The sequence below is a fragment of the Panthera pardus genome, unplaced genomic scaffold, assembly GCF_024362965.1.
Source record: "Panthera pardus isolate Hobbes unplaced genomic scaffold, ASM2436296v1 HiC_scaffold_12, whole genome shotgun sequence".
NCBI lineage: Eukaryota > Metazoa > Chordata > Mammalia > Carnivora > Felidae > Panthera > Panthera pardus.
The window spans coordinates 23136706-23146979 of record NW_026526677.1 but is presented as its reverse complement, the minus strand read 5'-3'; positions in this window follow the sequence as shown (position 1 = coordinate 23146979).

The window sequence follows — 10274 nt, the reverse complement described above, 5'->3', positions numbered from 1 at the left end:
ATTGAAGCACATTAAGCTATACATATTAGAAGTGTGCTATTTTATCAATCTTTACTTATATATGTGTACACACACACACACAAATGCACACAAAATTTGAAACCATGAAGATAATCAAATAAACACTTCTGTCATCCCCCAGTTTTTCTTTTGCTCTATTGTAACTTATGTCTACATCCACTCATGTCAACAGGCAAGCAATTATTTGATTTCTGCCATTATACATTAGCTTGAATTTCCTGAAACTTTATATAAATGGAATCATAGTATGTACGTATTTTTGCTTGGTTGCATTCACTGGACATAATGCTTTTGAAATTCATCCATGTAGTTTTTTTAATCAATAGTTCATTTTTATAGCAGAATGCTATTATTCCATTTTAGGTCTGTATAAAAATGTGTATATTAATGCACTATTGATGAACATTAACATTGTTTCAAATGTTCCTATTACAAATGATGATGCATGAATGTTTGCATACAAGCTTTTTTATGTGTGTGTGTGTGTGTGTATGCTATTTCATTGTGTTTTTAATTTGCTTTTACTTAATGATTAGTGATTTTGAGCATCTTTTCTTGGATTTATTGGCCACTTGTATATTTTCTTTGAAAAAATGACTATTCAAATTCTTGGCTCATTTTTAAATTGGTTGTTGTTTTTCTGTTGTTGACTTTTAGAAGTTCCCCAATTTGTTCTAAATGTACATCCTTTATCAGATATATGCTTTGCAAATATTTTCTTCCATTCTGTGGATGCTCTATTTTTATGTGTATGGTATGAAGTCAAAGGCAATGTTTGTTTGTTTGTTTGTTTTCATATAAGTTGCAGGCTTCTGTATACTTTCCATAAATACTTCAGTATGTTTATTGTTACCTAATGTTCAGTATTTATTTGTCAATTCTATGCAAAATTTATATACATTGAAATGCACAGATCTTAGTGTATTTGCTTAGGTTTTTTTTTTTTTAATTTTTTTTTTTGGTAAAGTTTATTTATTTTTGAGACAGAGAGAGACAGACCGTGAACGGGGGAGGGTCACAGAGAGAGGGAGACACAGAATCTGAAACAGGCTCCAGGCTCTGAGCTGTCAGCACAGAGCCCGACGCGGGGCTCGAACCCACGGACCGTGAGATCATGACCTGAGCCGAAGTCGGACGCTTAACTGACCGAGCCACCCAGGCACCCCTTGCTTAGTTTTTTGAAATGCATATACCCATGTAAACAAAATGCCTGTCAAGGTACAGAATATTACTACCATCCAAGAAAGTTCTCCATTGTTACTCCCCAGTTACTTCCCACCATCTTGTGCCCAATGTAACCATATCACTCTCTTTTTTAACCATAGATTTCATTTGACTGTCCTAGAGCTTCAGAAAAAAATAAGGAAAAAAGAGAATATGCACTCTTGTGTGTATGGTTTGTTCCACTTTGATAAGTTAGATTAGATTCACCCAGGAGCACCTGGGTGTTCAGTCAGTTAAGCATCTGACTCTTGGTTTTGGCTCAGGTCATGATCTCACAGGTTTGTGAGTTTGAGCCTCATGTCCAGCTCTGCACTGATAATGTGGAGCTTGCTTGGGATTCTCTCTCTCCTCTCTCTCTCAAAAATAAACATTAAAAACAAAGATTAGGGGCGCCTGGGTGGCTCAGTCGGTTGGGTGGCCGACTTCGGCTCAGGTCATGATCTCACGGTCCGTGAGTTCGAGCCCCGCGTCGGGCTTTGTGCTGACAGCTCAGAGCCTGGAGCCTGTTTCAGATTCTGTGTCTCCCTCTCTCTCTCTGACCCTCCCCTGTTCATGCTCTGTCTCTCTCTGTCTCAAAAATAAATAAACGTTAAAAAAATCATTAAAAACAAAGATTAGATTCATCCATGTTGTTACATATAATCAGTAGTCTGTACCTTCATCATGTCAGTTATGCTTCATTCTGTGAATATACCACCATTTTCTCATCCTTCATTAGTTCCAATTTAGGGTATTTAAATTTTTTGGCTGCCATGATCATTTTTGTATAAGTCTTCTTTTGTGAATACATATTTTCATTTCTCTTGGATAAATAATATTTGAATTTCTAGTCATAGGCTAGGTATATCTTTAATTCTGTATGAAAGTGACTGAACTTTTTATAAAGTAGTTGTATTTTTTTAACTATGTCCACCAACAATGGATAAAAGTATCAGTTGTTCCACTTTGGTGTTATTAGACTTTTATATTTCGTCCATCTGACAGGCACCCTGAGAGGTGTATTGCAATATCTCATTATGGTTCTATTTACATTTCCATCATAAATAATAATACTGAACACTTTTCCAGGTGCTTATTGTCCATGTTTATACCTTCTTTCTTGAGCTGATTGTTCAAATCATTTGCCTAATTTTTACTACATTTTCACTTATTTTATTATTTAATTATGATAATTTTTAATATGCCCCAAATAATTTCATTTTATTATTGATGTCTTTTGATGAGGAGACATTTCTAACTTTGAAGGAGATTGATGTATTTTTTTTCTGTTTATGGTTTTCAGTGACCTCTATATATTTTATTTTAATTTTGGTTTTTTAAATTATCTTATTTTTTAATTATTTTTATTTAATATTTTATTTAATATTTAATATATTTATTTATATTTATGTTTATATATTTATATATTATATATTTATATATTATAAAAATATATTTATTTATTTATTTTATTTAATATTTTATTTAATATTTAATATATTTATTTATATTTATGTTTATATATATTTATATATTATATATATTATAAAAATATATATTTATTTTATTTTATATTTTATTTTATATTTAATATATTTATTTTATTTTATTATTTTTTTATTATTGGGATTATTTATTTTGAGAAAGAGAGAGAGAGCGCAATCAGATTAGGGGCAGAATGCCAAGCAGGCTCTATGTCATCAGTGCAGAGCCCAGTGACGGCTTCAACTCACAAATCGTGAGCTCATGACCTTAACTGAGATCAAGAGTTGGACACTTAACTGACTGAGCCATGCAGGTACCCTATTCAGTGCCCTCTTTAAAGAAATATTGCTTATTACCAAATCACAAAGAAATTAGTCGCCTTTTTCTCTATAATCTTTATGCTTTTGCTCTCAAATTTAGGCTCACAATCTATTAGAAGTTGGCTGCTGTTTCAGATGTGAGGTATGAATAGAGGTGTGGGTTTTGTTCATAGGTAGCCAGTTCTTCCAAGATCATTTATAGCAGCTTTTCCTTTCCCTACTGGATGGTTATGGTGCCCTCATCAAAAATCAAATAGCCGTTTTAGTTTAGGTGTATTTCATGGCTCGCTCCTATGTTTCATTTATCTACTTACTCATCCTAATACCAGTACCAAACTTTCTTAATTATTGTATCTTTTTAGTAAACCTTGAAGTCAAATGTTGCTCTTCATTTCTAAAATTGCTTTGTATATAATAAGCTCTTCCCTTTTCACATACAATTTAAAAGCAGATTTTCAGCTTCTATTAAATATTTTTTGGGGAAAATGATTTTTCTTGTATTAAATCTGTAGATCAATTTGTAGAAAATTGGCATCTTAACAATGCCGTGCTTTTCAGTACATGAATATGATATATCTTTACGTGGATTTCATGATTCTTTAATTTTGTTCATTTGGTCAGTTTTAGTGCAAGTATCTGTTACATTTATTCTTCAGAATTTTTATTATTTGAAAACATTACAAATGCGTCTTTAAAATCTAATTCTGAGGTGATTTCTATATCTTGACTATTATGAATAATGCTGCAATGAACACAGGAACACAGATTTCCCTGAAATAGTGATTTTTGTTTTCTTTGGATTTATATTTAGAAATGGGATTGATGGATCATATGGTAGGTGTACTTTTAATTTTTTGAGGAACCTCCGGAGTGTTTTACATAGTGACCTCACCAATTTACATTCCCACCAAGAGTGCACAAGGTTCCCTTTTTTCCACACTTCACACCTCACAAGTATCTCAAGTAACAGATACCTGCATCCCTTGTCTTTTTTAAAATAGCCTTCTAATAGGTGTGAGGTGATATCTCATTGTGTTTTGGATTTGCATGTCCCTAATGACTAGTGACATTTAGAAGGTTTTCATGTGTCTGTTGGCCATCTGTATATCTTCCTTGGGAAAATGTCCCCTCCACCCTTTACTCATTTTTAATGGGGCTATTTAGTTTTGTTATTTGTTTTTGGCTTCGGTTTTATTTTGTTTGCCTATTGAGTTGTATGAGTTCTGTATATATTTTGGATTTTAACTCTTTATCACATGTGTGGTTTGCAAGTATATTCTCCCATTCCATAGATTGCCTTCTCATTTCATTGTTTCCTTTCTGTGCAGGAGCTTTTTAGTTTGATATAATCCCACTTGTTTATTTTAGCATTTGTTGCCAGTGCTTTTGCCATTATATACTTAAAAAAATCATTCTGAGAGTAAACATATGATCCAATCATGTAATCCCACTTTGGGTTAAATATCCAAAGGAAATAAAATTAGTATCTTGAAAAGATATCTGAGGGTGCCTCAGTAGCTCCGTCAATTAAGCGTCTGACTCTTGATTTCAGCTCAAGTCATAATCTCACCATTCATGAGATTGAGCCCTGTATCTGGCTTTGTGCTGACAGTTCAGAGCCTCCTTGGGATTCTCTCTCTCCCTCTCTTTCTCTCCCTCTCTCTCTCAAAATAAGTAAATAAGCATTAAAAAAAAAGAAAAAAGAAAAGATATCTGTATTCACATGTTCATTGCAGCATTATTCACAGTAGTCAAAATATGGGAACAACTAAGTGTCCATTGAAGATTTAATGAATAAAGAAAATGTGATATATAAATATAGATTTAGCTGTAGACACAATGGGATATTCTTCAGCCTTACAAAATAAAGAAATCTTTCCATTTGTAATAACATGGATGAAGTCAGAGGGCATTATGCTAAGTAGAACAAGCAAGACAGAGAAAGACAAATACTGCATGGTATCACTTATACAAGAAATCTAAACAACAACAACAAAAAAGTTGCTCTCTTAGAAACAGACAGTAAAATGGTGATTACCAGGGTCTGAGGAGTGGGAGAAATGGGGAAGCTGGTTAAAGGATATACAAATTCCAGTTAAAATAAGCTCTCAGGATCTAATGTACAATCATGGTGACTATAGTTAATAATACTGTATTGTATAAATTAAATTTGCTAAGAGTAGGTCTCAAGCATTCTAACCAAAAAAAAAAAAAAAAAGTAATTAGGTGAGTTGATGGATATTAATTAACTTATTGTGAGAAGCATTTCACAAGTACACACATATCAAATCATCAAATCATCACATTGTATACTTTAGATTACTACAATTTTCTTCAATTACACCTCAATAAAGCTAGAGAAAAAGATAACTCTGATCTTAATCTACTTAACTCACTGAGACTCTCAGACTCTGATTATTAAGCACCAACTCTGTGCAGATCACAATGCAAGACACTGAAGATAGAGAGTTGTATAAATTCAACCCCAGGGCGCTGGATCGGCTCAGCCCATTAAGCAATTGACTCGATTTCAGCTCAGGTCCTGATCTGGGTTCTTGAGACCAAGCCCTGTGTCTACTTGGGATTCTCTCTCTCCATCTCTCTCTGCCCCTCCCCCACTGGTTCTCTCTCTCTCTCTCTCTCTTTCAAAATAAATAGACATTTAAAGATCCCTAATAAAACACCTATTTTAAAAGATGATAATCATAGAAGGATGCATATATTAAATGTCCAATATTGACTGCGTGGTTGCCACAGTGGAATGATAATGTGATTGAGTGAATGACATCAATAGATAAAATCATAAGATAAAAGATCTTTTTTTAAATTTTTTTCTAATGTTTATTTATTTTTGAGAGGGACACATACACACACGGAGCACGAGCGGGGAGGGGTAGAAAGAGAGGGAAACGCAGAATTAGAATTATGCTCCAGACTCTGAGCTGTCAGCACAGAGCCTGACATGGGGCTCAAACCCACAAACCACGAGATCATGACCTGAGCCAAAGTTGGACGCTTAACAGATTGAGCCACCCGGGCACCCCATAAGATATACGATCTCTTAATATGGGTAAATAGTTCTGGTGTAAAATGATTTCTCCTTCATTGAATCTGTAGATCAATTTGGAGAAACTTGGCATCTTAAAATTGGCATTTCCCCATCTGTAAAATGAGGGCCGTCATCCCACTCTGCTGTCCCCCTGGGATTATCAAGAGGCTCTGAGAGGATGATTTGAGTCCCTAGACAGAGGAGAGGTGCTAGGAGGGGATGCTACCCCTCCCATTCCTCCCTCACCACTCACTGCAGCCCTCGCTGTTTTCCAACAGTATTAGTCTCATGAATGAGATGTTCCATGCAGATGAAAACTGAAATTTTCCTCAGATACTGCAGCACTGCTGGTTGGAGTTAAGCATCTCTGGTCTTCAAGGTACCATGGGAGACGTGCCACTGCCCACATCACCCTATTATTCTTAGAATTCATCAATTCTCAATCTACTTTTACTAATTCCACTGGGTTTTTGCCCTCTACTGATTTTCTGTCTCATTGAGAGACTCTTGAATACCTGTTCACCTATCAGGTACATTTACATGATAACATCCATAGCACATTTCCAAGAAACTACAGTGCAAATAGGTAAACTGAAAGTTAATAAGTGAATTGAAAGCGATTTTCTAGAAGTAAACAAGACCAATTTTCTGTCAACAAGACCTGCTTTTAGGCTTCTCACAGTCTGTCTCAAAGTCTGTCATTCAAAAGTAGCTGGTATCAGTGTTAAGGAGTTTAATCAAGGGAGCAGGGTTTGTTTTTTTTTTTTTTTTAATAATAACACATTAGCTGAAAATAAGACCATAAACAAAAGAGATGATCTGGCTTTTAAGAAAATATCTTTAATGCATGGAGGGGTAGGAGGTTCCAGAGAGGGAATAATGACTGGAAAGGTCTTGAAAGCAAGGACTATGTTCTTGTTCATACTCTACACACAGGTGACAGTTCAATGAGTCTGCTGAGGTTAGGTTGTGTAAGATTCCATTTGGTTCTTTGTACCTGCTGCCCATGCTACAACTCCATTAATATAGTTTCAAAAGTTCACACTGCCAGTGAATTTCAAGATAAAAAGAAGGGGTACCTGGGTGGCTCAGTCGGTTAAGCATCTGACTTTGGCTCAGGTCATGATCTCACGGTTTGTGAGTTCAAGCCCTGCATCGGGCTCTGTGCTGTCAGTACAGAGCCCACTTCAGATCCTCTGTCCCCCTTTCTCTCTCTTCCCCTCCTCTGCTGGTTCTCTCTCTCCATCTCTCTCAAAATAAATAAATAAACTTGAAAAAAAAGAAGAAAATATTAAAGTCCTTTGTGGCAGGAACAAAAGACTCATCAATCCTCCTAGGAAACACTTTATAGATGGTTGAGGATGAGGAAATTTCTAATGCAAAAAGCAAAAATAAAAGTGTAATATTCTAGAATTAATAACCTGGGGGATCTGTAGCATTTTTATTAGATTTAAATGAAATTTATTTACTTTAGAATTTTGATTTAAAGACTTACCAGCAGTAGCATGCAGCGCAAGCAAAAAACAAAAACAATGAAACTCAAATTATTTCATTTTATATATACTTATTTTGATTTTTATTCAAATTGTTACCACAATTAATGCTTGTGAATAATATTTTTGTATAATGACATATGAAGGGAATCCTCTCTGGTGGCATTTCATTTATTGTTTTCCCACTAATAAAAACTATCACTTATTAGTTCCTAATACCAACTGTTTTCCAAGTGTGCACATTATTTATTATAAATAACAACAATGTTTTACTAATAGGTTTTTAATGAGGAGTGAATAATTGCTCCATTAATATAAGCACACTACTATTTATTTTTCATGAACTTAATCCTCAACTTGTCTTGCAATCTTGTTATAGGATTCTAAATTATGTTTATTGGTTTTATTTTATATGCAAACAATAATCTTATAAATACATGTAAGTTTACACTCACTTTATGTGGCCCAAATTGCTGTATTTTTTTCCAATCTTTGGAAATTGATCCTTGAATTATGTGATAATTACTATTCAGTGATAGGGTAATTATAGAGTAATTGCTAAGTCATTATTGAGTAATAACATTGTAACACCATGAAATTACAGGGTAGATAAATGCATGCCAATTTTTACATACTAAAGCACAATAAAATACAGAAAATCCAATAATTATATTTTGTTGCATTTAAGGAAGATATATAATAAATCATACTAATCACTTTCAGCATTGAGATATATTAGTGAAATTGCTTCAAAATAAAACCTTTATTACTTTTCAGATGGAATCAACGGGCTTAATTTTTGTGGAAAAGTTTTAATGGTGAAGAAAGAGTGTGAGATAAGCTTTTCTGTTTTCTTTTTAAATATTACTGTTCATATTACCTTTTACATTTAAGTAAATTGTATTACAAAGCACAAATGAGATTTCTTAGGAAAATAAACAGTGCTATTATTTTTAAAGTAGTTATCCACTGAATTGGGCACAAACTAGAAAGAACTAGCCTTTATCATTCTAATTTATAGTCTGAATTTACATACACATTCCCACTTGTATGAAACACACAAAAACATGCTTCTATGAGAAAAGCAGTTATTAAAACATCAACTGTATACTTTTGCAAGGCTTCAGTGTCATGAAAGGCAGAAAATTCTTGGAGAAATTACCTTAGATTAAGAGAGAATTAAATTCATTACAAGTAAAAGTAAATGATTCTAGCTTACAGATCCTGGGTCATAAAAAAAATAACAGCTATAGTGTATTATTGAGAGAACTGGGGAAATTAGAATCTGGGTTATAGATTAAGTAGAAGTATTACATATATGTTAATTTTACAGACTGTGTTTATTTTATTATTTTATTACAGAGTGTGTTTATTGTTTTATTTTATTTTGGAGAATATACTTGTTCATTGGTAATATATGCCTCACTAATAACCCTAATGCTCTCCCTCTTAGGAAAAATAATGTGTGTCTATACACACACACACACACACACACACTCACAAGCACACACTTATGGAGAAAGAGAAGGAGAAGGATGAAAAGGAGGGAGAAAGAAGGCAACAATAGTGAATGTTGACAACAAGAAGAGAGAGAAATATATAGATGATAGTACATAAATGGTCATTGTAGTATTCTTATGTTAGTTTGAAACCTTAGGAACTTCCTGGGTATAATCCGAAACCAGACCCTGTATGTTGAGGGCTAGGAGAAAATGAAGAAAGAGGCAGGCCACTCCAGATAGGTTTGTTAGGTGGCAGGTTTAGTAAGCAAAAGAACTTACATACCAGGCTTGTCTTGGATGGCCTTAAGAGTAGATGTCTGCACCTGCCCACTAAATCTTAAAAGCTTATACAGAGGCCTTAACTGAGCTTAGTCAGGTATACCATTCTGTTGGTCTCAACATCACATTACTACCTCAAGGCTGTGTCTTGGGCAGCTTTTAGCACAGGAAGGCAAGCAGAATGTACATTCCAAAGACAGGGGTAGAGGTAAGGGTAATGTAAAGGCCTGCGTCTGGCTCACAGGCCAATTGGCAGTCGTGTCCACTCCATGATCTTTTCTGACATTTCAACCCTATGAGCAGTTCTTATGATCTCATATGCCCCCCTCTTTTGCAATGTGTCCTGAGCAGTCAGCAAGAGGTTTTGGTAGCATGGAGGTGGCTCCTTTGGCAGCTGTCTGGCTGCAGTGGAGCAGATGCCACAGCAACAATATAGGTACATGCAAGAGGAAACACAGATTAAGAAATTGATTCCCCAAATCAGTGGCAACTTTTCCTATCAAGAGCCCTATGATCCAAATCATTGACTTATTAAGTTCCCTAGGCTATGGGTCAGATCACACAGGGCATTCACTTGTGTCCTCATGTGATTAAATGGAGATCATTTATTAGCAGACTCATCAAGTATGAACATATAACATCCATTTGGATAATGGCACAGGTGCCTCCTTGCTAGGCAGTGATAATATTGAAGGCCATCCTATTTTGGATGACAACATTTCTCTTAGAGGCATTTCAATATTCAGTAAGGACAAGCTGTCATTTAAGGCCTACTGTGTAAATATAGTAAGGGCTTTTATGTGTGATATAACATCTTCCAGGCCAATGGAGGGAACAAAAATGATGGTCAAATGATCATACCAGTGGAAACCAGAGCATGCCCATCTGGCCTTGGAGAAAGTAAGGTTGGCAATTGTTACCG